At 45.6% G+C, this 23,840-nt stretch overlaps 1 long non-coding RNA gene and 1 other non-coding gene across 5 annotated transcripts in view; both read left to right on the plus strand.

Annotated features, from left to right (window-relative positions):
- Positions 1-23,840, plus strand: part of LOC139360440 (uncharacterized) — a 63,767-nt gene that overhangs the window by 30,629 nt on the left and 9,298 nt on the right. Inside the window, exons 1-3 of one of the 4 annotated variants that reach the window (XR_011617836.1) lie at positions 3,209-4,341; positions 16,968-17,089; positions 23,008-23,059. This is a non-coding gene — a long non-coding RNA (uncharacterized lncRNA). Of the gene's footprint in view, positions 1-3,208; positions 4,342-16,967; positions 17,090-23,007; positions 23,060-23,840 lie in introns of those variants that run through there. The other 3 variants (XR_011617838.1, XR_011617839.1, XR_011617837.1) reach the window with 3 other exon arrangements.
- On the plus strand, positions 17,836-17,938 carry LOC112427706 (small nucleolar RNA U13). Its single transcript, XR_003019411.1, has one exon. It is a non-coding gene; the product is annotated as a small nucleolar RNA U13 (small nucleolar RNA).

Genomic DNA, 23,840 nt, shown 5'->3' on the forward strand with positions numbered 1-23,840 from the left:
CCTTAGGAGCAGCCCGGCGTGAAACCCCCTCCTTTGCTGAGACAGGCTCACACGTTCTTCCACTGCACATGCCCGCTGCCTTTTCTTCAGCTCCAGGGAGCATGCTCTGGGCACCAAGGCCTAACTTCTCAGCCTCAGCTGACAGAAGGCATATGTGGTTTTGCTAATTTCTAAAGAAGAAAAACTACCCCGCTTCCCTTGGAGCCCTAATAGCACCAAGGCCTGGCGAGATGAAGGCCCCCTGTCTCTCTGCAGATCTGCCATCCCCTGCTGGGCTGTGCAGTGACAGTGGCAGTTGGGCAAATCTCCTCCTTGCTGTTCTGAAACAGAAATTCATTCTGTCTCCAGGCCAAGCACTCAGCTCACTCACCCAGACTGAACACCAAGCCCCGCTGCAAGAGCTCAGAAGTCAGAATTGCATTTAGCTTAAGGTGTCAAAGCCCTGCCCTGAGCCTTGGAACACTTCAATTTCCTCCTCTCAGGAGAGAGCACCAGGGAAAGAAGAAGGGTCCCCAGAGGTCGGAAACTGGGGCTGATCTGAGCTCTCAGGGAAACAGGCTTGAGAGTCTGGAGTTTGTGTAGGATGTTTCAGGAAAGCAGTTCCTGCGTGCACAGCTTCCGGGGTTGCCTGGCATTTCATATGACAATCACCGTGTTGGGGCTGAAATGATGTCCCTGCCCCTTCTTAACTATAGGCAGCCAGGAGGACCATGCTGACCAGGTTATGCCAGACATTACCTGTAGAATAGACTAATGCGTTTTTCTCAGGGTTGTACTGGGCCCTACCCTCAGGCTAAAGAGGTTTCAGAAATGACGATCAGATGGCTTAGGCCCAGGGTTGGAGACACATGACACAGGTGCAGCTACCACCTTGCTCTTCCCCAGGGCAGACATCACTACTCAGTCTTGAGCCCGGAAATGGCCTTTCCAGCTCACCCTTCCGGGCAACCATGAGCATAAGTCAGGTTACGCACACAAGCTCAGCTGGGTCCCTGGTGTGTTTCTCATTGAAACTGGCACCTGCAGTGGGCGCCACAGGACCTGCACAGTGCCCCTGCCCTGCACAGCCTCTTTCCCACGTATGCCACACATGTGTATTCATGAGAATTCACTCTCTGGTTCATTGGATAAATGCAGTTTATTAAACAGTTACTGTGTGCCAGGGATTGTGCTCAAATGATAAGGATTCAAAGGAAGTAAACACAAGACCGGAGCTGCTCCATGGGAGAAACCTGCACAGACCAGCCTCATGACTGGAGCTGCAGAAAGTGCTCTATCTACAGGCCCAGGACACCCCAGGCATGTCACAGCCACCCTCTGAGCAAGCAGAAGCCCAGAGGAAGAGAGAGGGCAGGGCATGAGTGCAGAGAGGAGAAAGGAGAAAGCCAGCAGAGATGGATTGAGCCAAATCATGTGTTCTTCATGACATCTCGTTTCCCAGCCACTTCCAAGGCAAGCTCCAAGATCTTCAAGGAGGAAAAGGACAAACTGGCCCTTGTTGGGAGAAGTGAGCAGGCTGGCCACACCTGTCTCCTCAGCCCACCCTCACTCTTGGGGGAGCAGCACAAGTCTATTCATACATGGGGTGATGTGATCTCTGGATCAAGGGCCAACACCTGCACAAGGGCAGCCATCCAGAGGCCGGCACCCTAGGAAGGGGCCCCCACCAGGGGCTCTGACCAACTCAGGGAGGAGCTGATCCATCCGCAGTTCTGGGGCCTGCACCTGAGCTTACAAAAAGGACCTGCCAGCTGGAGGATGACAGGCATATACCAGCCATGAGAGAGGAAGAGTGAGCAGCTGCACCCAAAACGAGGCCGCTCCTGAAGGTCTTGAGCACTCCAGTGGGCCTGTGTCCTCCTAATTACCTTCTTACTTTCTTCTTCTTCTCCTTCTCCTTCTCCTTCTCCTTCTTCTTCTTCTTCTTCTCCTTCTCCTTCTTCTTCTTTTTTGACAGAGTCTTGCTCTGTCACCAGGCTAGCGTGCAGTGGTGCGATCTTGGCTCACTGCAACCTCTGCCTCCGGGTTCAAGTGATTCCCTTGTCTCAGCCTCCCAAGTAGCTGGGACTACAGGTATGCACCACCATCCCCGGCTAATTTTTTGTATTTTAGTAGGGTTTTACCACGTTGGCCAAGGTGGTCTTGATCTCCTGACCTCGTGATCTGCCCGCCTTGGCCTCCCAAAGTGCTGGGATTACAGGTGTGAGCCACTGCACCCAGTCATTTTCTTCTTAAAGAGTCTCACTCACTGTTGCCATAGGACTCTCCCAGTCACTAGGATGATGAGCCCAGGAACCAATTCACAGGGGTCACTGCTGAAGGATCCACGACTTTTACTCAGGACAGGAGGGTGGCAACCTGGCACCTAGCAAAGGAAACAAATGAGATGAATGGAGAGAAAAGGAGGGGTCAGTGCATAAACTGCACACTGGGCTGGGCTCTCTACACCCATCCCCTCACAGTATTCTGAAAATAGGCTTGCTAAGTGGGCGTAGATAAGTGCTATTCCTTTACTTCGAGAAATGAGGCTTAGAGAGCCACATCATTTATTCATGCTCTGTGGCTGATCTGGGATGCAAATTCAGCAGATGGCTTCAGATCAGAAGGAACCCAGCTGCTGTGGTTCAATGCTCTCCCAGAGTCCCTGAAACCAAGCCTCGTGTCTAGAAGATGCTCTGTAAATGTCCAAGCAAAGGAAGAAGGAAGAAGAGGCAAGCGCTTTGGGTAGAGAAAAGCCAGAGGGAAGGAAGAGCAGACAGCCCAGAACCTGGGGTCTGTTCTCATGGCAAGAGTGGGTTCCCAGGGAGCTTTACCTTGTCCTGTGGAGAGGCCCGCCATCGGGGCTCCCCCCACATTCCTTGCCCCTGTCACCCTCTGGAGCACACCCACTCTGTGTGTGCCCACTCCCCTCAGCCTCCCCTGGTCTCTGTGCCAGCTGCCCTGACTGACCTTGTCCGCCTGCACTGAGGGCTGAAAATGCCTCAGGAGTTGCATCTCCCCCAGGATCAGCCCCCACTAACAATGGGTGGGGAGGTGTAAATGTCCCCTTGCTTCTTTTTAATTGTTTTCTTTTTTCATTGTTGTTTGTTTTTGTTTGCTTTTGTTTGCTTGTTCTTGAGACAGGGTCTCACACTGTCACCCAGGCTAGAGTGCAGTGGCGTTATCACAGCTCATTGCAGCCTTGGCCTCCTGGGCTGAAGTAATCCCCCATTTCAGCCTCTCCAACTACAGGTGCATGTCGCCAGCCTGGCTAATTTAAAAAAAAATTTTTTGGTAGAGACAGGGTCTTGCCATATTGCCCAGGCTGGTCTCAAACTCCTGTCCTCAAGTGATCCTATTAGTCATTTCTGAATAAATTGTGTTCACACAGATTCACATTTTCAGCTCTTTTTTCTAGGAAATCCATCCTAAGATGAGAATCTCATCAGAAACTTCCCTTCCAGGCCTGAAGCCTTCCAGTAACCTCTTTGTGGACATGTCAGAGCTTTGGTAGGGTCTGAGGCTCACGTTCAAATCCTGAGCAAGGTCCTAAAGATTCCTGCTCAGCCGGATTCAGTCTTCACCCTTTGGGATGTGAGTACCAGAGGTAACTCTTGAAGTTTTAAAGGATTTTGCTCAAAATCTTTTTAGGGAGTTGCCAAAATGCCCAACCAAAGCACCTTATTACCTGCCTTGGAAAATTCCAGTCAGGGAGGTTTGGGATAAAGTAGACATCAAATAGAACTTTTATGAGTAGAAGAATTATAACAGAATTCAGCATTGATTTTGCCCTTCCAGAATGCCAGACACTGTGAAGTTCTATTTGTGAGCTACCATTTATTCCTCCTGCAACCCTGTGAAGAACGAATGATATTTCTCTTCCCTTTCACAAATGAGGAGGAGACTGGAGTCAAAGCCTTAAGAAATCCATGTTAGCACACTTAGAGTCCAGTGACAGACAGAGGCTGGGGACTGGCATGGTCTCTTTTCCTGGAGTGGGCAGTGGCCAATTAGCAAGACCTGGAAGAAGTTAGCAAATTCTCCCAGAAGTGGCTGGTCTGGATGCCCTGCCTTTCAGGCCAGGCTGAAGCAAGAGGCAGAAGCACTGGTTGATGAGGAGTCAGGGACTGCCATTCACCAACCAGTGCAAAACTCCGTGTGCTCAGAAGTCCCTCCTGGGACCTGACCTTCCACCTCCGTAAGGACAGAAACAATTTGGTAAGGTACCTTGGAGAAGGCTGGATTTGCTTACTTGAAACCAGTAGAGCAATTCCAGTTTGAGCAAAGAGGACCACCTGAGTGGGGTGAGGAATAAATGCGAGCCAGCACCGAGTGAGCGCCAACAGCATGCAGGAGGCTCAGGTAACTCTATTTCCTGGCACTGACTGTATGCCAGGTGTCATGCTCTGTCCTTTCTCTCATCTAATCCTCGGGGTGGCCCTAAGGGGAGGTTCTGCTCTCGTCCCTGTTGGAGTGTCAGAAAGGGTTAGGGAAGGCGAGGCCCTTGCCCAAGGTCACGGGCTCCTAAGTGGAGGTTGTGGGATGGGACCTCAGCTGCCCCTGACTGGACTCTCAGCCACTGTGCTGCACCAGGTGTGACAGTTTACCGGGAGCCCACAGAACCTCAGTTGGGGAAGGGGCTGTCTCGGGGTGGGGACTGTGATGCCCTTGACCCTGTCTGCAGAGAAGAGGAAGGCGGGAGAGGCGTGACTCATCCTCTGCTGGTGTGACCGGACTCACAGGCAGCCTTGCCTCTCCAGCTCTCTTGGGACGGGCCACTGTCATGGTGTTAGGATTGCCACTTTCCCGTCCTCATCACTGCTGCTATTAATAACACACGAATAATTCAAGCAGTAAACTTTGAGGCACCGGCTCCTCTCTGGCCTTGGGGAAGCTGCCAAAGATAGCTCAGGCCCGGCAGCCCCACAGCATGGGGAGAGCAAGAGAAGTGCGTGAGGGAAGCACTTGTCCCTCCAGGCTGGGCTCTCTCGGTGCCTCCAGACCACTCAGGGCCTCCTTTCCTCCAGGGCAAGGCCCCTTGTGCCGTCAGCCCGTGGGCAGGAGAAACAGCGCTGGGTGGCATTGATGTCTGTGTTAAAGCCTAGAAGAGGAGCTCCCTTCCTTTTTCTTGCCATACGGCATCTATCTGGGGAGCAATGCTTGGTCTTGGAGGGATCTCTGGGGATGCCCTTCCTCACAAGGTGGGCATAGAAGACCAGGTGTTCACCAGAGAAGGAAAGCTCTGGCAGCAATCCTGGGTGGTGCTGGGTGGTCCCTGTGGCTGCTCCTGGCCAGCTCTGAGAGAAAGCATTTAGCAGAAATGGTGCCTCTTCCACCCAGAATGTTGTGGGGGCTCCAGGATGGGCTAAATCTCCAACTCGACCACTGCTAGACCAAGAGGCCCTCCAAAGAGGCGTGGGTTTTTTGTGCTCCCAGTGAGCAGTCTGTTGCTGGGTGACGAGCCAGCTGGGCTTCCAGGACTACTCCAGGTTGTATCCCTGACAGTTCCACATTTTAGGAGACTTCTCTGACTCAGACAAAGCAGGATGGGGAGCCCAGAGCCAGTGGGGACTCAGGAATGAGACGTCCAGAAAAGAGCTGCTCTTCAAGAAAGATTTTAACTTTAATTAATTAATTTATTTATTCATTCATTTTTTCAAGACAGTCTTTCTTTGTTGCCCAGACTGGAGTGCAGTGGTGCAATCTCGGCTCACTGCAACCTCTGCCTCCTGGGTTCAAGCGGTTCTCCAGTCTCAGCCTCCCGAGTAGCTGGGATTATAAGCCCATGCCACCACGCCAGGTTAATTTTTGTATTTTTAGTAGAGATCAGGTTTCACCATGTTGGCCAGGCTGGTCCCGAACTCCTGACCTCGTGATCTGCCGACCTCGGCCTCCTAAAGTGCTGGGATTGCAGGCATGAGCCACCATGCCCAGCAGATTTTAATTTTAAATCTTGAAACACGACGAACCCCGGCCATCCTCTATGCCTGTGGGGTGCATGAGGTGGATCCTCACACACTGCGCCAGGAGCATGATTGATACGCAACAGGCAGCTTAGAAATGTCTGATCATTTCACCCAGAAACTTTCTCCTGCGGCCTCTTAAGAAGTTATCAGAAACTGTGGCACAAATCTTATTATTACAATGTTCTCCTCTTCCTCACATATATAAAAATAAAAATTAAAATTAAAAACCAGGGAAACAGATCACCGATCAAAATACACACTGATTAAAATCATTGTCCTTTGGCAGGCTCACTGGCTGATGCCTGGAGTCCCAGCACTTTGGAAGGCAGAGGTAGGAGGATCGCTTGAGCCAGGAGTTTGAGACCAGTCTGGGCAACATAGCAAGACCCTGTCTTTACAAAAAACATGTTTAAATAGCTGGGTGTGGTGGTGTGCACCTGTAGTCGCTGTTACTTGGGAGGCTGAGGTAGGAGAGTCTCTTGAGCCTAGGAGTTTGAGGCTGCAATGAGTCATGATCTCATCACTGTACTCCAGCTTGGGTGACAGAGCAAGACCTTATCTCAAAAATAAGGGAAGAAATAGATCTAAGTCTTTCATTCACGGGCAATATTTTCCAGCAAAGAATTACCTTGTTTTGTATGCCTGTATCTTTTCTTTTTCCAGTCACTGAATCAACTGTACATATAGTATAATCCTAAATTTGTAAACAAATGTTAAAAATATGCATATACACATGTTTATATGTCAGAAAAAAGACTAGAACAAAATATACAAAAAAGAGATGACTTTGACATTTTAAGAGACATCACACCTTTTTTTTTTTTTTTTTTTTTTTTTTTTTTTTTTTTTTTTTTTTTGAGATGGAGTTTCACTCTGTCGCCTGGGCTGGAGTACAGTGGTGCAATCTCGGCTCACTGCAACCTCCGCCTCCCAGGTTCAAGCGATTCTCCTGCCTCAGCCTACAGGCACCCACCACCACACCCCAGCTAATTTTTGTATTTTTAGTAGAGACAAGGTTTCACCATGTTGGCCAGGCTGGTCTCAAATTCCTGACCTCAGGTGATCCGCCTGCCTCGGCCTCACAAAGTGCTGGGATCACAGGTGTGAGCCACTGTGCCCAGTCCCTTTTTCTGTTTCGTAATGTAAGCAATATTGAAATTCCAGTAGGAAAACATTCTTTTTAAAGTTAAATAATTTCAAGCTAAAGAAAACTGAGAACAATAACGAATATCAATACCACCAAAAATTTCTAAAATAATGACAGTTTCTGGAGTGCTATGGCTCATGTGAGGGTGGGAGGAGAAGAAGCAGGCGCTATTATCTCCAATTTACAAAGGAAGAAACCCAGAGGCCATGTGGCTGCCTCTGTGGACAGCTCACAGGTGAGACCTACCTCATGGGCTGACCTCAGGCCTCCTGGCATCTAGGTGCCTGCTTTCTGAAATCTGAGTTGCCTTTTTAGACTTTGAGGGCAGTCGCTCCTTCTCTAAAAATCAACTGGAATCTCCCCTGAGTGATACCGGGTCGAGTTTGCCTAGCGCAGTCCTAATTTTTGCCTATTTTTCTGGCATACTTATTAGTAGTACCCTTTTTACTCTCAGAAATAGTCCAACGTGGAAAATAAAATGCCTGGCCTCCTTTTCAAGGCATATTAACCTCTTCAAGTTTCCATCGGAATTTCACAAAGCCACCCTCCTGGGGCCAGGCATGGAGGCCCGCGAGCTTCCGCCCCACGCCTGGTGGATGCAGTTTCCACCTTCGCGCTTTGTTTGTCATTCTGAACAGCTCTGCTCCCATCAGCTGGGGCTCTGTGAATCAGAGACGCTGCAAAGAGCAGCACTCCCAGGAGCTCAGATAAAATGTGACTGGGGGCAACTCCTCCCAGCCACAGACAGCTGCTCTGTAGGGAGGCTCAGCAGCGCCCAGCAAAGTGCCTGCTGTGCACTGAAAGATCCTCAATGGGCCCTGATTTTCCCTTTGTCCTTTCAGCAGTCACACATTCAACACATTGTTGAGGAGCAGCTAAGTGCCAGTCTTGGGCACAGATTAAGGGACAAGAAAGAAAATGCCGCTGTGCTTATGGTACTAATATTCTAGTGGGGATGCAGGCAACGCACAAGAAATACACATGAATAAATACAAAAATAGACAGGTGCTCTGATAACACAGAACGGTGGTAGGTAAGCTTCAAATGGTGCAGTCAGGGAAGTACCCTGGGGAGGGAATTCTCTGGTGAACTCCAAAAGAGAGGAAAAGGTGGGCCTGGAAAGATCTGGGCTGGAAGAGAGCCCCACCCTCTCAAGAATGTCAAGGGCAAAGGCCCTGGGGTGGGAACGGCTTCTGGACATTTGAGGAGGATGGAAAGGAAGCTGGGTGGCTGGTCTGTGGAGCGAGGGGCTGGTGAGTCAGGCCAGGCGGCGCACAAGGGGAATTGTAAGGATTTGGGACTCAGTTCTGAGTGCAGTTAAGAAATATTTGAGCTGCTGAGTGATAAGCCTTGGCGTCATCCACGCAGCGTTAAGTCTGCAGGTGTGCAGATCTCAAGAGTGGTGGGGGCTTTCCTCCACCCAGATTTCAGAGGATGCTCTGGAAAGCCTGGGTCCCAGGCAGAAACCTGCTGCAACGGTGGAGCCCCTCACAGAAAGCCCCTTCTAGGGCAATTCCAAACAGAAAGGTGGGGTCACAGAGTCCCCACTAGGGTAATGCCTAGTGGAGCCATGTGAGGGGGGCCACTTCAGGGACCCCAAGACTGTAGAGCAGCCAGCTTGCAGCATCTCCTGGGAAAGATTCTAGCCCATGGGCACAGAAGCATGGAGTCCAGCAAAGCCATGACAGGGTGCAGAGTGCTGCCCGAGGCCTTGGGGGCCCAAAACTCCCAATGTACATGGGATGCTGGACTGGGAGTGAAAAGAGGTGATTGTCCAGCTTCGAGATTTACTGTCTGCCCTGCTGGGTTTCAGACTTGCTTGGGCTTGTCACTCCCTTCTTCTTGCCTTTTGGGGTGGGAATGCCTGCCCTATTCCCGTCCCAGCATTGTATCTTGGAAGCAGATGCCTTGTTTGATTTCACAGGCTCACGGTAGGAGGATTTGCGTCAGGATGAATTGCACCTTGAGTCTTGCACACATCAGATTCAGAAGGGACTCCGGACTTAGGACTTTCAAGTTGATGATGGAACAAGTTAGGACTTTTAGGCCGGCTGCCATGGCTCATACCTATAACCCCAGCACTTTGGGAAGCCAAGGTGGGAGGATCACTTCAGCCTAGGGGTTCAGCATCAATTTGGGCAGCAGAGTGAGACCCTGTCTCTACCAAAAAAAAAAAAATAGTGGGGTGTAGTGACATGTTTCTGTAATCCCAGCTGCTTAGGAGCCCAAGGGAGGAGGATCGCTTGAGCCCAGGTGTTTGAGGTTTCAATGAGCTATGATTGTGACACTGCATTCTAGCCTGGGCAACAGAGTGAGAACACTTTTTTTGCTTGTTTGCTTGCTTTTGTTTGTTTTGTTTTGTTTTGGCTTTGGAAGTACTGGGATGGAATGAATCTATTTTGTATGTGAGAAGGACATGAGCTGTTGGGGGCCGGGGCAGAAGGCTGTCATTTGAATGCCCCCTCCGAGTCTCAGGCGCACACATAATCCTCACTGTAACCGTGCTGAGAGGCAGGACCTCTGAGCGGCAGTTAGGACTAGATGAGGTTATCAGGGTAGAGCCCCTGTGAGGGGTCTGGGGCTTTATAAGACGAGGAAGAGAAGTCTAAGCTGGCACACTCAGTCCTCTCACCGTGTGAAGGCCTGTGCCACCTCAGGACTCTGCAGAGAGGCCCCACCAGCACGAAGATCCTCCCCAGAGGCCGCCCCTCCGCCTTGGACTTCCCAGCTTCCAGAAATAGAAGAAACACATCTCTTTTCTTTATTCAAAGAAAGAAATATTTGCAGTGCTGAGTGCCACGAGCAGGTCCCCTGGTTCTTCTGGGGAGGACACACAGAAGGAGAGAAGGTGTGAGTGTGGCAGAAGATGACGGGGGGAAGAATGCAGGGGCTGGGGGTGTCTTACGCAAGAGGGGGTGCAGTCTAGATAGAGAAGTGTGGTGTCAAGGCTAAGTTTGAAATCTGAATACAGTTTGCACATTAAAACAAAAAAGACAGGGCTGTCTAGTCTGCTGGAAATTGGGAGGGAGAAGCAGAAAAAAAATAACCAAGGAGTACATTTCACCGTTAGTTCAAGTGAATGGTAGATGGTGTGCCATTCTCTGAGATGTGATAAGAAGGGAGGTAAAAGTTTGGGGGTTGGGGAGTCCTGGCACTGAGGGAGGGATTACAGAAGCTGTGTTTCAGACATGGTATTCTGAGATGCCTCTAAAACATCTGAGTAGAGATGTCAAAGAGACAGTCGGGTATGCAAAGCTGGAGCTCACTGCCGAGGTTTTGGTTAGAGGCATAAATGTGAAAAGCATTTGCATATATTGAAGGCAAGATGGCAAAACTCCTTAAGAATAAGAAAGTAGTCACTAGTGTCAAAAATTTGCAGAGGGAATGAAATATAAGGCCATTTTTATTTTTGTCCATAGATTTGGCCAAAGTAAAGGTGATTGGTGATATTGATGAAGCAGTTTTCATGGAGCTGTAGGGTAAAGTTCACATTGTGGACACGGAGAGCCCTTTATCAGCATGGCGGCCAGCTAAATAAATAAAAATTATGTCTAAGGCCTATTCCAAAACAAACTCCCAATAATGCTGGATAAAATGCATAAAACAAACCAAGTTTTCAAATGCATAAATTAGCACACAACAATAAGACAAATACTCTGAAAATAAAACCAGGACAGAAACTAAAACTAAAGTTATAACCATGACCTGCCAGTCTCCCCAGCCAGGGAGCTTGGGTTTTCATGGCTTCAGGGAGATGAAGCCATGGGCCTGACAGAGCTGGGCAGTTGGAGTGAAGATTTTCTCCTCCCCACCCTACAGAAAGCCAGGAGCTCTGGAGGGCTGCCTCCCCCATGCAAGAATGGCTAGAAACACTGAGGCCACCACACAGAGAGAGAATAGAGAAGCCTATCCTCTTTGACTTAGGCTCCAGGACATGGTTCCATTTTAAAGTGGTATCCACTATATGGTTAAGGAAAATGGCCACTGGACCCCAGCCGCAACACCATGTAATATATATGGCTTCTTTCTTGGTTCCTCCCTTCTCTATCAGATCTCCCCTGGCAACACAGAATTATTGTCTCTGAATCACATGAGACCTTTCCACTCTCCAAAGCTATGGAGAAAGCTACCTCAAATGTCAATGTCCGCATATCCAGTGTCAGAGTCCAGGCTCACCCCTCCTTCAAGGCGTCCAGCTGAACAAACAGCCTTTCACGCCAATACTTTCATCCCAAACCAGGGCATTGTGAATATAATTTTTGAAAAAGCAAGCCAAGCCCAAACAAACTCTATGTTTATACCTTCCTCCTTTTTTGGTTAACCTCTACTAATGGACCCAATAGTGTTACTTCTGCGTGAGAATCTGAGTTTATAATGAAATAGTTATGCTATGCTCACAGTCTTTCTAGTCTTTGTAGTTCTAAATTATGAATCCCGGAGGAGCTTGGCTGGGAGATAATCTATATAACAGACAGCACACTCCATCAGAATTTCTCCTATAAAACAACCAAGAACACAGTGTTCTTACTGAGTGATTTTGCTATGCCTGGCTCCCTCTCCCCTATAGTGGGGACTCTAGCACAAAGATTCTTGGAACCTTGAAAAATGGCCACACAGGGAGCCTGGCTACCAGTTTATCTGTTGTACCGTGGTTGCAGCTATGCACAGTGCTTAGGCTCAGGCCCCGTTCATACTAAGAATTCCTTTATTCCATCATATAGGGTATCAAGAGCGCATTTAAGTTTATTTTATTCATTTACAATTTGTATTCTACTTATTTATTTTGAGATGAAGTCTCGTTCTGTTGCCCAGGTTGGAGTGCAGTGGCATGATCTCGGCTCACTGTAGCCTCCACCTCCCAGATTCAAGCAATTATCCTGCCTCAGCCTTTCGAATAGCTGGGATTACAGGCGTTCGCCACCATGCCAGGCTAATTTTTGTATTTTTAATAGAGACAGAGTTTCATCATACTGGGCAGGCTGGTCTCGAACACCTGACCTCATGATCTGCCTGCCTTGGCCTCCCAAAGTGCTGGGATAACAAGTGTAAGCCACCATACTCGACCTGTATTCTACTTATTTTTTAAAAGATGCGATTAAGTAGAAATTACATAAATGTATTAAATGTGCTTTTAATCTCTCAAAGTAATGACATATGCTATGTATACTATATATATATATGTCATTGGTATAAGAGATTAAATATATTTAAAAGCAGAATACAGTTGAGAGATTGAAATCATTTCTGTAATTGTACACTAAATATAACACAGGACTTCCTGATAGCCAAAGCAAAATCAGAAACAAGTTCAGTTGCCTGGCTCTTTTTTTATCTTATCAAAGGAAGCATACCTGTTGTTTAAAAGAAAGACTTGATAATAATTATGAAAAAATTAACATCACCAGAGAAAATAAAGCAATTTTTAAAGGTAGTACTTGTTAAAGATAAAGGCATTTTTATGTATATAAAATGTGTTATTTTTGTGTATGTTGCTTATGCCTGGAACTGCAATGACAATCTTCCAGTTGTGTTGATGAATTGTTCCAGTCACATTTTGTAGCTTCAGGTTTCCAGTGGGAGAATGCGAATATTCATTTATTTATGACTTCCTTGGAACACTGCTAAAATAAAAATTATCTGTTGAAAAGAGAGTAAACAGCAAAGAGAAAAAGGAAATCACAAATAAAATTATCATCAAATTTTAGAAGACAATAGTTTTAAGGGACAAGTTCATGAATGAAATGGACAGAGAAAGCCGCATTTTAGAAAAGCGACTGGACTGTAGAGGAGATGAAAGCCAGTCTGTCCTCCAGCCCCCCAGACAAGACTGGGCTCAGGGTCCTTCAGGAGTGGCTGGAATCAAGAGAATTCTTAGAAGTCTGCAACAGTACACCAGCAGGTCACCATCCCCACCCACTGGTCCCCAGAGGAGGACACTCAGTAGGACAGCTTGCTTCTAGCAAAGTCCAACACGGCTTTTCTCTAAAAACATTGAAAAGATACGTGGTGGATGCAAAGGCATTTGGGGTGGACAATGGCAGCCCAGAGTGACACCCTCCTCAGTCTGGCAAGGAGAGGGATGGACAGTGGCCTGACACTAGACTCTAACGTTCTCCCCAACCCTACACAGAGCTCCTAGTCAGACACTGTGTAAGTGCGGGGCCGCCCAGGCATCACCAACTGTAGGAGGAGAATTGGCAAGCAGGAAGGGAAGGATCAAAATGCACAAATAGAAAACATGACCCCAGAGAGAATAGTCAATTAAAGGAATAGGAAAGAATTTAAAAGAAAAGAGAACATGATTCCTAATATACTCAACAAGATTCAAAACATGTATTAACTATGAAACAAAGAGAATAACTGAAATTGGTAAATCAAATACAGATGATGAGAAGGAATGAAAAATATGGGAAGTAAAGTTGGAAGAATCTTCCAGAATAAAGATCAAAAAGTAAAAAATAAATAAATAGGGAGAGAGAACTGTGCAGAATATCCCATATCTAATAAAAACCCCAGAAGAAAAGAGACAATGGATGGGAGAAAATGATCAAATAAACATCAGAAAAGACTTTTCTAGAGCTGAAACACTTGATTTTCAGATTGAAGGCAGGAGGATCATTTAGCCTGGGAGCTGGAAGTTGCAGTGAGCTATGATTGTGCCACTGCACTCCAGGCTGGGCAGCAGAGCAAGACTCTGTCTCTAAAAAAAAGTTAAAAAGGGTCTACCGAGGTCCCATGTCTGGACACATTTTCATGAAAGATAAGGAGACTAGCTTAAAAGCTTTCTGAGAGACAAAAATAAATTCACCTATGAAGAGTGGGAATGAAAAAGCAGTATTTCTCATGAGTAACCTTAGATGTTAGAAAAGTTAAAAAGAGGCTGGGCATGGTGGGTTATGCCTGTAATCCCAACACCTTGTGAAGCCAAGGAGTTTGAGACAAGACTGGGCAACATAGGAAGACTCAATCTCTACAAAAATTAAAAAATTAGCAGTGTGTGGTGGTGCATGCCTGTGGTCCCAGCTACTCAGGAAGCTGAGACAGGAGGATCTCCTGAGCCCAGGAGTTCAAGGCTGTTAGGAAAAAAAAAAAAAAAATAGAGTGGGATAGAGATTTTTTATTGTTATTGTTCATTTTTCTGTAAGTTTTTAATTTCCTGTTAAAATACATCTGTGACTTTAAGTACAAATATGAAACAAACCAAATGAAGCATAATTTTAAGCAATTAATAAAGAGGAAGAAGGAAGCCCATTTGAACCTGGTGTTGGGAACAGCCAGTTGTGGTCCAGGAGTGAGGTAGCTGGACCCAGGGAGAGTGAGATGCAGCCTTACCCTCCATAGCACAACACTTCTTTAAACCATTGCGTGATCCCCTTGTCTTTTCACTTACTGCCTGCATCTCACCCCTCACTCCCAGGGGACTCTTCCTGTCTGTTTGTCACAGTAACTTCAGCAGCTGGAGCACCACCTGGCACTTTTCAATGCATAAATGAGTGCTCATACAGCCTTAATATTACAAACATTGTTTATTAGGTTTCAATTATAGAAACACTGTTGGGCAAAGAATGGGAGACTTAACTGAGGTGGAAAGATGTATTAAGGCTGGGCGCGGTGGCTCACACCTATAATCCTAGCACTTTGAGAGGCTGAGGAGAGCAGATTGCCTGAGCTCAGGAGTTCTAGGCCAGCCTGGGCAACACAGTGAAAACTTGCCTCTACTAAAATACAAAAAATTCTCCAGGCGTGGCGGCGTGCACCTGTAGTCCCAGCTACTCAGGAGGCTAAGGCAGGAGGATTGCTTGAACCCCAGAGGCAGAGGTTGTAGGGAGCCGAGATGGCACCACTGCACTCCAGCCTAGATGACAGTGTGAGACTCCGTCTCCAAAAAAACAAAAAAGTATTTAAGTATGAGTAACCTTCGGATGTAAAAGTAGAAACATGGCTGATGGAGGGTGGATCCTGGATGGGGAGGCTGAAGTAGATGGAAAAGATAGAGAAAGGGTTAGAGGTGTCAAGATTCTCATCCAGAAAGTGGAGGGCAGAGAGCTCCTGGAGCAAGCAATAATGCTAAATTATATTTAAAGTTAAATTAATTCAAGCTGCTGGCCATTACGAATAATACTGCTATGGACATTTACTTACATGTCTTTTTGTAGACATGTGTTTTAATTTTCTTGGGTAAATTCCTGTAGATGGAAATGTCTAGAAAAGGCAAATGTATGGAGACAGAAAGCAGAGTGGTGTTTGGCTACTGCTCAGACGGGAGTGATGTTGGTTTTAAATGGGTAGGAGAACATTTCTAGGATGATGGGAATGTTCTGAAACTAGATTGTGGTGATGGTTGCACAGCTCTACAAATTACCAACACCATTCAATTGCACACTTCCAATTTTTGGCATACAAATTATATCTCAATATTATATTTTAAAAATATAATAAGTAAAACTTCTAGAAGAAAATTATAGAATAACCTTATGACTTGGGAATAGGCAGACACTTCACTTCACACATACACATGCACACACACACACACACAACACAAGTGCCAATGAACACACAAAAAAACACTTAACATCATTAGTCATCAGGGAACTGCAAATTAAAACTATAATAAGACACAACTACCAGAACAGTGAAATATCAGCAAAGATATTGAGGAACTAGAATTCTGAAGCATTATTGGTGGGAACATAAAGTGGTACATTCACTTTGGAAAATTGTTCTGGTGGTTTCTTATAAAGCTAAATACACACAACAGTTCTGCTTCTAGGTGCATATCTGCAAGAAATAAAAACATATGTCTGCAAATAACATACTTGTACAAGTATGTTTATAGCAGCTTTATTTATGATGAGCAAAAACTCATGGAAACAGGCCATCAATAAACAATCAGAGAGACAACTGACATAGGCAGTGGCATGAACCATCTCAAAAAACATTATGCTGAGTGAAAAAGAAACGCTGTTTATAAAACATTACTTATTATATGGATTCTTTCCGTATCAGTTACAGAACAAGGAAAACTAATCTACCATGGAACAAATCTGAACAGTCATTGCCTCTGTGCTGCGGACAGTGCAGGGACGTGGAGAGAACCCTGGGACAGTTTAGTACCTATTTGGCTACACAGGAGTATGCATATGTCAAAACTCATTTGAGAGTACACTTAAGATCCATGTATTGAATTTTATATACATTTCATTTCAAAAAGATAAAGAAAGAAAAGGATTGGGCTGAGAGTTGTATCGACTATAAATGGGTATCAGAAATTTTTGTTTTGTTTTGTTTTGAGACAGAGTCTCGCTCTGTCACCAGGCTGGAGTGCAGTGGCGCGATCTCGGCTCACTGCAGTCTTCATTACCCAGGTTCAAGCAATTTCCCTGCCTCAGCGTGGGGTGGTGGAATATTCTAAGACTGGATTGTGGTGATGACTGCATGGCTGACCCTGAACTCTGGATCAGTATTGCAAGCTGAAGTGTTGACAGGTGGAGTGCACTGATGTCTCCAACTTACTTTGAAACACATCAAAAAATAAGATGGACTGATGACAGTTAGAGGCACAGACAAATGAACAGATATGTGATAAAGCAAGTAGAGTAAGATGTTGATGAAATAATCTATGTGGTATGAATATGGGTGTTCTCTGTGAAATTCTATGAACTTTGTGTGTGTTTGAAAAGAGTCATAATAAAATGTTGGGAACAATGTAATCAATGGAAGAGTTAAAAATAATACAACTATTAAACATGAAGAAGAGAAACAGAGGAAGAGGTACTGGTGAGCTAAGTCCTTATTTCTTATTTTAGAGAGTCAATAGATATTGTCCAAATTTAATACATCTTTTAAATTATTTTTATTTTTTTCTTTTTTCTTAGAGTCAGGGTCTCACTGTCACCCAGACTGGAGTACAGTGGTGTCATCAGAGTTCACTGCAGCCTCAACCTCCCAGGCTCAAACAATCCTCCTGCCTCAGCCTCTTGAGTCATTAGAACTACAGGTGTGTATCATCTTGCCTAGTCAATGTTAAAAAATATTTTCTTTCCTTTGGGAAATTTTGAGATAGGGACTTCCTATATTGCCTAGTCTGGTCTTGAACTCCTAGCTTCAAGCGGTCCTCCAGCCCCAGCCTCCCAAAGTGCTGGGATTATAAGTGTAAGCCACTGTGCCTGGCCTCAATTTAATAAATCAATACAGATATACATTCATATTATTTCACACAATGGAGGTAAAAAACAAATGAAATAAGACAGAAACTACCTGAAGAAATTATCTCTGAGACATGAGATGGAGGAAGCGCATTAAACTTGGCTTTCATAATAACCTATTCCTTTACCTTTTGAATTTTTTTTTACCATTCAATGTATTACTTTGATTAAAGAAAAAAAAAAAGAACACAGAAAATGTCTCTAAGCCTACAGACACATTCATCAGCTAAAGGACTGCTGAGGACCTTAGCCCAAAGCTCTCTGCCCACTCTCTGGGTCTGAGTGATTGATGATGTCGGGAAGTGTCACTGCTGGAAGGAATTCAGGATCAGAACCACTTTCATCTTGTGTCAGGAGTCTGTACTCCATGGCTGTCTGGTGTCTACCAGGTGAAGTGGACAGCTAAATGTATTCAGATTATTCCAGAATGGGTCATTCTTAGAGTGGGGAAAACAAGTGCCCACAGACAGTTGAAGCACATGCTCAGTTTTTACTGATTCCCAAAATTATTCCCTTCCTTCCAAAATACAATAGGTTGATCCCTCTATAGTTTATAAGTGTGATGATTGGGCTTCATACTCATGTGTGAGATGTGCCTCCCTCAAACTGTCTCATAGCACCAATATGTGACCCATCCCATGTGAAGTAGAATAAGACAGGTTGCACAACACAGCAATTTGAAAGTTAGTCATCATCTCAATGTAAGCAGACGGGAGAAACTAAGGTGCCTTGCACTTGACCCTACTAGCAGATTTAATCTCATTGCAATGGAAGAAGCTGGCTTTCATCTGAATTGTCTGCTTCTATACTTGGTGGTAGTCTGTGCTGAGAAACCTGTTTCTTGCCAAGGACTCTGTGGCTCTAAGAGCCGGAGATTCTTTGATTTCAAAATTTCCTAAACAGCTTCTGGTTGAGGTTGGCTGCTTTCCATAGCATCTAGGAACTACATTGCCTTGGACAATCACCATTTATCCATCCAGCCACTTATCTAACAAATACTAACAGAATACGGAACATGGTGCTCATTCTAGGAGCTCAAAAAACTGCTGTGGACAAGGATGGACAAGATCCCTGCCCTTGCAAAGCTGACTTTCAGTTATTTAGAGCCACTGTGGATACATGTTTGAATGTCATGAGTAATTTAGCAGAGTTGCCTAGGTTAAAAACTGATTGAGGTGGAGAAGATAAGGTGGCAAGAGAAGAACTCTTTGAGGAGGTGACATTTTAGCTGGGACAGAAGGTTGAGAATTCAGTTATAAGAAAAGTATGAAAGAGTATATTCCAGGTGACAGGGACCATAAGAACAAAGCCATAGGGTCAGAAGGAGCTTGATGTGTTTGGAAACAAAATAAAGGCCACTGTAGCTGAATTTGAGTCACATGAGATAAGATAGAGGAGGAGGTTTGGGACAAGTCTTTTAGTGCCCAACAGGCCTTGATAAGGAATTTGGATTTTACCCTCATTTTAATGAGAAGTCATCAGAGGATTTTAAGCAGGAAAGGGACTTAACAGAATGTATATTTTAAAAAGATGATTCTGGATGCACTGTGGAGAACGGCAGATAGGAGGATATGGATGAAAACTGAGGACTGTTTTAGACTTTCAGGGCAAGGCAACAATGGCCTGAATGCCCGTGGTGGTGATAGAGATAGAGAGATGTGGAATAATTTGAGATGCCATGACACTGTTTTCCAATTATTTTTGCCAAATCTGCCATTACTGCACCTTTGGGATGGAAGTTTCTCAGTGTGGTGCTTTCTTCAGTGAATCCTGTCTAGTATTCCCCGGGACCACTCTGGAAGGAGGTATTAGTCTGCCATGCTTTTGGGAACCAGATAGCTTGCTTGGTATTAGTCTGCCATGCTTTTGGGAACCAGATAGCTTGCTTGGGGCTACAGCTTAGCTGGAGGATACTTCCTCATTACCTATGAACTGTCTTCATTACTTAGAAACTGTCTCATCAGACAAACCACCTGGAGCCTTTCCCCAGCTCTAATCAGACCCTGCCCCCGCTCCATCTCCTGGTTCTACTTTTGCTACTTGACCACACTCTTGGGGAGTCCACCCCAGAAGCCTTACTGCACAGTCCCTAAGACAAGAGAATTTCCCTTTTCCCAGTTCTAGAAAAATGTGTGGGATTGCTCCATAGTAGACTGACCTATTTAAAATGCACACTCCTGAACCGGTCACAAGGGTCGGGGATGGCACAGCTGTCATCTTGAGTCAGCTGTCAACTGCTCAAGCTGGTGTGTACAGGAAGGAGCTGGGCACCAGACCCACATTGTCTGAGACCAACAGAAGGACGATTCTTCAAGGCAACTTGAGATGCTGGCAGCAGCAGAAGGGAGAATGGATGGCCGGAGGGCAAACACAATGAGATCTCTGATGTATCTTTCAAGTTGCAGCTCCTAAGCTCTCTCTTCCAGGAACCTTTCTATATCTAGTCTGCCTTGGAGAAACAGTTTCATCATGCAGTGGACTTTCTTGTCAAGGGGAAATGCAGACAAATGTTGTCAGTGATCAGGTTCGATCTTTCAGGGAAGTCTTGCAAGAGCCTAACCCACGGTCCACAGGTTTCTGTGCTTGCCCTGCGAGCAACCTCCCACTGGTAATGACTGCAGCCGGTGTTGTTGTTTCAAAAAGTTCCAGGAAGAATCTCAGCCCTGTAAAAACAAAAATGGGTTTGACCCAGAGATGCCTGAGTTGGAGAGGAACTTTGGAGAACTCCCCTTGTTAGTGTACTAAAATCCCTGCCCAGGGAGGAGCTCATTCACCATTTTCCGTGCATGTGAGGTATGTGGAACACGATCAGTGACGGGCTTTACTCCAGCTCCACATTCGATGACTCAGCTTACCAGCCCAATAAAAGCCAGGCTTTCACCTTTGTTTTGGGAGGCGCTGCTTGGGAACTATCCCCGATGTCCTCCTTACTTGCTGCAAGGCATCAAATCCCCTTGTTAAACCCGCCTTGGTTGTGGTACTGGACGTCACCCGCCAAGCCATTGAACCCACCTGTCATGTGAGTAACAAAATGAGAAAGAGAACCTTAAGCATTGGGTCTGATTGACTGATCATCTGAAGACATGGTATGGAGACATTTATTCAACACATAATTGTAGGTGTATACCCTGGGCCAGGAGCTGTCCAAGGTGTGTGAGCCCCAAAGGTCCTTCACACCCACATGACCTCAGAAAGACACTGTACCCGCCTCATGGACAGAGCACAGCACAGGCACAGATGGGTGCTCAGTGGAAGTTGTGAGTAAATAAATGACAGCTTAGCACATGCGTTGGTCTAGAAGAGGCGGTGAAGTTAAGTGATAGAAAGTGCTGTTCTCAGAGCCCTCACAAATGCTCTTCTCACAGCCATGCCTCCAATCAGTCACTGTAGGCTCCTTCTGCCCACAGAAATGAAGCCTGGTTTCTTCACCTGGGAACACACCACCAGTGGAAGTCTCTTGGCATCACTGGCATCAATCACCTTGCCCGGTGTAGCTCCCTGGTCTGCCCAAATCCTACTCACTTTTTAAGACACAGCTGCAGGAAGCCTTGTTCCCTGCACCAAGTTCCACTAAGTTGCCTCCTGCCTGTGCACTTCTACTGCGTGTGCTCCTGCCTGTGCCTCCTGCCTTGTGTTCCTGCTGACACCCCCTGTAACTCTCCCTGCCGCCTGCATTACTGTGGTCCCAGTACTCACCTGCCTTTCACCCAGGATTTCAAGCACTTGAAAGCTGGCCTCTTGCAGCCCTGGCCAAGATCCTCCCACCCAAGACACAGATGATGCTCTCACCAGGTCCCTGCTGGGTTTGATTTCTTTATTTTACTCTTAGAAACAGCTTCTTAATGTGTTAGACCTAAACAGCCAAGACACTAGGGGAGGTCATGGTCTCTTAGCAAAAAGGCTTCCTTGTGCCACAACTCTCTTAGGCATAGAAAACTGTCTCATCAAACTCAGTGGCAAATCTTCCTGCAACTACTGGTTGTCAGCCTATTAATTCATCAGCAACTCGCAATGGCCTGTAAGGTACTTGCTGGCTCTGTCTTGTTGCCACTCATGCTCAGAGACCACTACAGCCACCAACATGCCGGTTGTGGGCAAGACAGGACCGGAGACCAGAGGTTTCACACACTCACCATTGCCATCTGTCACTGTGTGGGGTAGGGAGAGTGGAAAGGGAGGGGAAAGAGGGTGTCTGGCTTTTCTTTCCCACTGCAATGCAAACATTTCTGTAATTTCTGCAGAGTTATTAGTTAATGTGATATTGTCACTTTGTGTTACCTTTAAAATGCCCAAATTGGGTCAGTTGATGCAGTCTTTCAAATGCGATTGTGCTGAATATATGGTAGCAGCAAATACTCAGGCTCTAATTTGAAAAGTCATCATTATCATGAATGCCTGTTCTTAATCAGTATGAACTGGGCCAAATGGCTCTGCAGAGTTTTCTGGATGTTAAGGGTAAGCTCCTGGTCTGCTGGGGAGAGGATTGGGCAAAGGAGAGGGTAACGAAGAGTCCAGCTATGCTTCAGTGATTCACTTCACTGTTACTTGGTTCATTTAGGTTTTATTGGGGAAACACTTATCATCGACAGCCAGAGAAGCTTCTGGAAAAAACATTCAAGTAATTGATGAATTTTCAAAAAGAAAAAAAACAAGAGTATGATGAAGAAAATGACACCAGGATGTGCATCCTTGCTTGCAGGAGGTCTAAGGTTTTAACTCACACACCAGATCTTACTGACTGAAAACAGCAAATACGCCAGGCGCAGTGTCTCATGCCTTTAATCCCAGCACTTTGGGAGGCTAAGGCGGGTGGATCACTTGAGGTCAGGAGTTTGAGACCAGCCTGGCCAATATGGTGAAACCCTGTCTCTACTACTAATAAAAAATTAGCCAAGCATGGTGGCACCTGCCTGTAATCCCAGCTACTTGGAGACTGAGGCCTGAGGCAGGAAAATCGCCTGAACTCAGGAGACAGAGGTTGCAGTGAGCAGAGATCACACCACTGCACTCCAGCCTGGGCTACAGAACTAGACTCTATCTCAAAAAAAAAAAAAAAAGAAAAGAAAAGAAAAGAAAAGAAAACAGCAAGAAAATATATTCCATGACTGACTGGTGATGTCTGCCATGGGTGTGGAATGGACAAATGAAGACCAAAAGAAATTCAACTACATCATTAAACAACAAAGAGTCTCAATCCATCAAAAAAGCCTATGAGAAAAAATAAACAAACAAACAAAAAACAGCCTTCACTTACAAATTCTTCTCTAAAACCAAGTATGTTTTATGTTGGAGAGCAACACATGGTTTCTATTGAGGTTGCTCCGATGAAGAGAGAACTCTGAAGCTGCTGGTGGCCATCTTGCCCCCAAGAGGCGAGAAGCTAGCTGAAAATGAAGACAAATCAAGAAAATCAGAGCCAAGACACAGAGAGAGACTAATTTCTAATGAGGTCCTTTCCAAACCTGGACCTAGCTATCCTTTTGGTCAAAAAGATCTACCCTTGGTCTTTAGTTACATAAGCTTATTTTTTCTGTTTACTTAAACTAATATGAATTGGGTTTATGTTATTTGCTACCCAAAGAATCTTAACAAATTTATTAAAAGAGCCGAGAGGGGAATATCTTGTGGGAAGGTCACTTAATTTCTTTTGACTTTGAGTGGTCTTATCTGTCAATGGAAAATAATGAACTTGTCTGTATTTGTTTAATAGGATTGCAGTAGAAACCAGCGAAGATGAAAGATGTCAGAGTTCCTTGAAAAATGTATGTGAAATTTCAAAAATTAAATTCCAACGGGATATGTGAATATGTGTATGTGTGAGTGTGATTCATGTGTATTCTAAGGAAGAGGACTAGGTGATGTGTATTTCAGATAATGAGGTAAATAATCCACTACCTTCTGTTTTTGATTTAGGGTTTGGAAACCCTGGTCCATAGAAACATACTGCTATGTATGTTGTTCCTGCCACATCCACCAAAGCCAGGAAATTCTTTTCTTTGTGGAATCCACTTTTCCAATGGAGTTTCCAATATGATTGAACACTTTGATTATATATGTATTTTTTTTTTTTATGTTGTCTCACTCAGCCTGGTATGCCCAGGCTGGAGTGCAGTGGCGTGATCTCAGCTCACTGCAACCTCCACCTTCCGGGTTCAAGTGATTCTCCCCACTCAGTCTCCAGAGTAGCTGGGATTACAGGCACCCGCCACCATGCCTGGCTAATTTTTGGATTTTTAGTAGAGACAGGCTTTCACTGTGTTGGCCAGGCTGGTCTCAAACTCTTGACCACAGGTGATCCAGCCGCCTCAGCCTCCCAAAGTGCTGGGATTTCAGGCTTGATCTCGTGTACCCAACCAGATTATATATGTATTTTTGATTATGTATTTTCTTACAGCATTCTGAAATTTTGAACTTAGTGATTTATTCATGTTGCCTGCAATACCCCCTATTTAGCACTGCAATGCTCTGGCAACATTATGGACTATCCCCAAAAAATTCATATCAACATGTGACTGCATTGGGAGACAGTATCTTTAAAGAGGT

This window comes from Macaca nemestrina, chromosome 20 (assembly GCF_043159975.1).
Source record: "Macaca nemestrina isolate mMacNem1 chromosome 20, mMacNem.hap1, whole genome shotgun sequence".
In the NCBI taxonomy this organism is placed as follows: domain Eukaryota; kingdom Metazoa; phylum Chordata; class Mammalia; order Primates; family Cercopithecidae; genus Macaca; species Macaca nemestrina.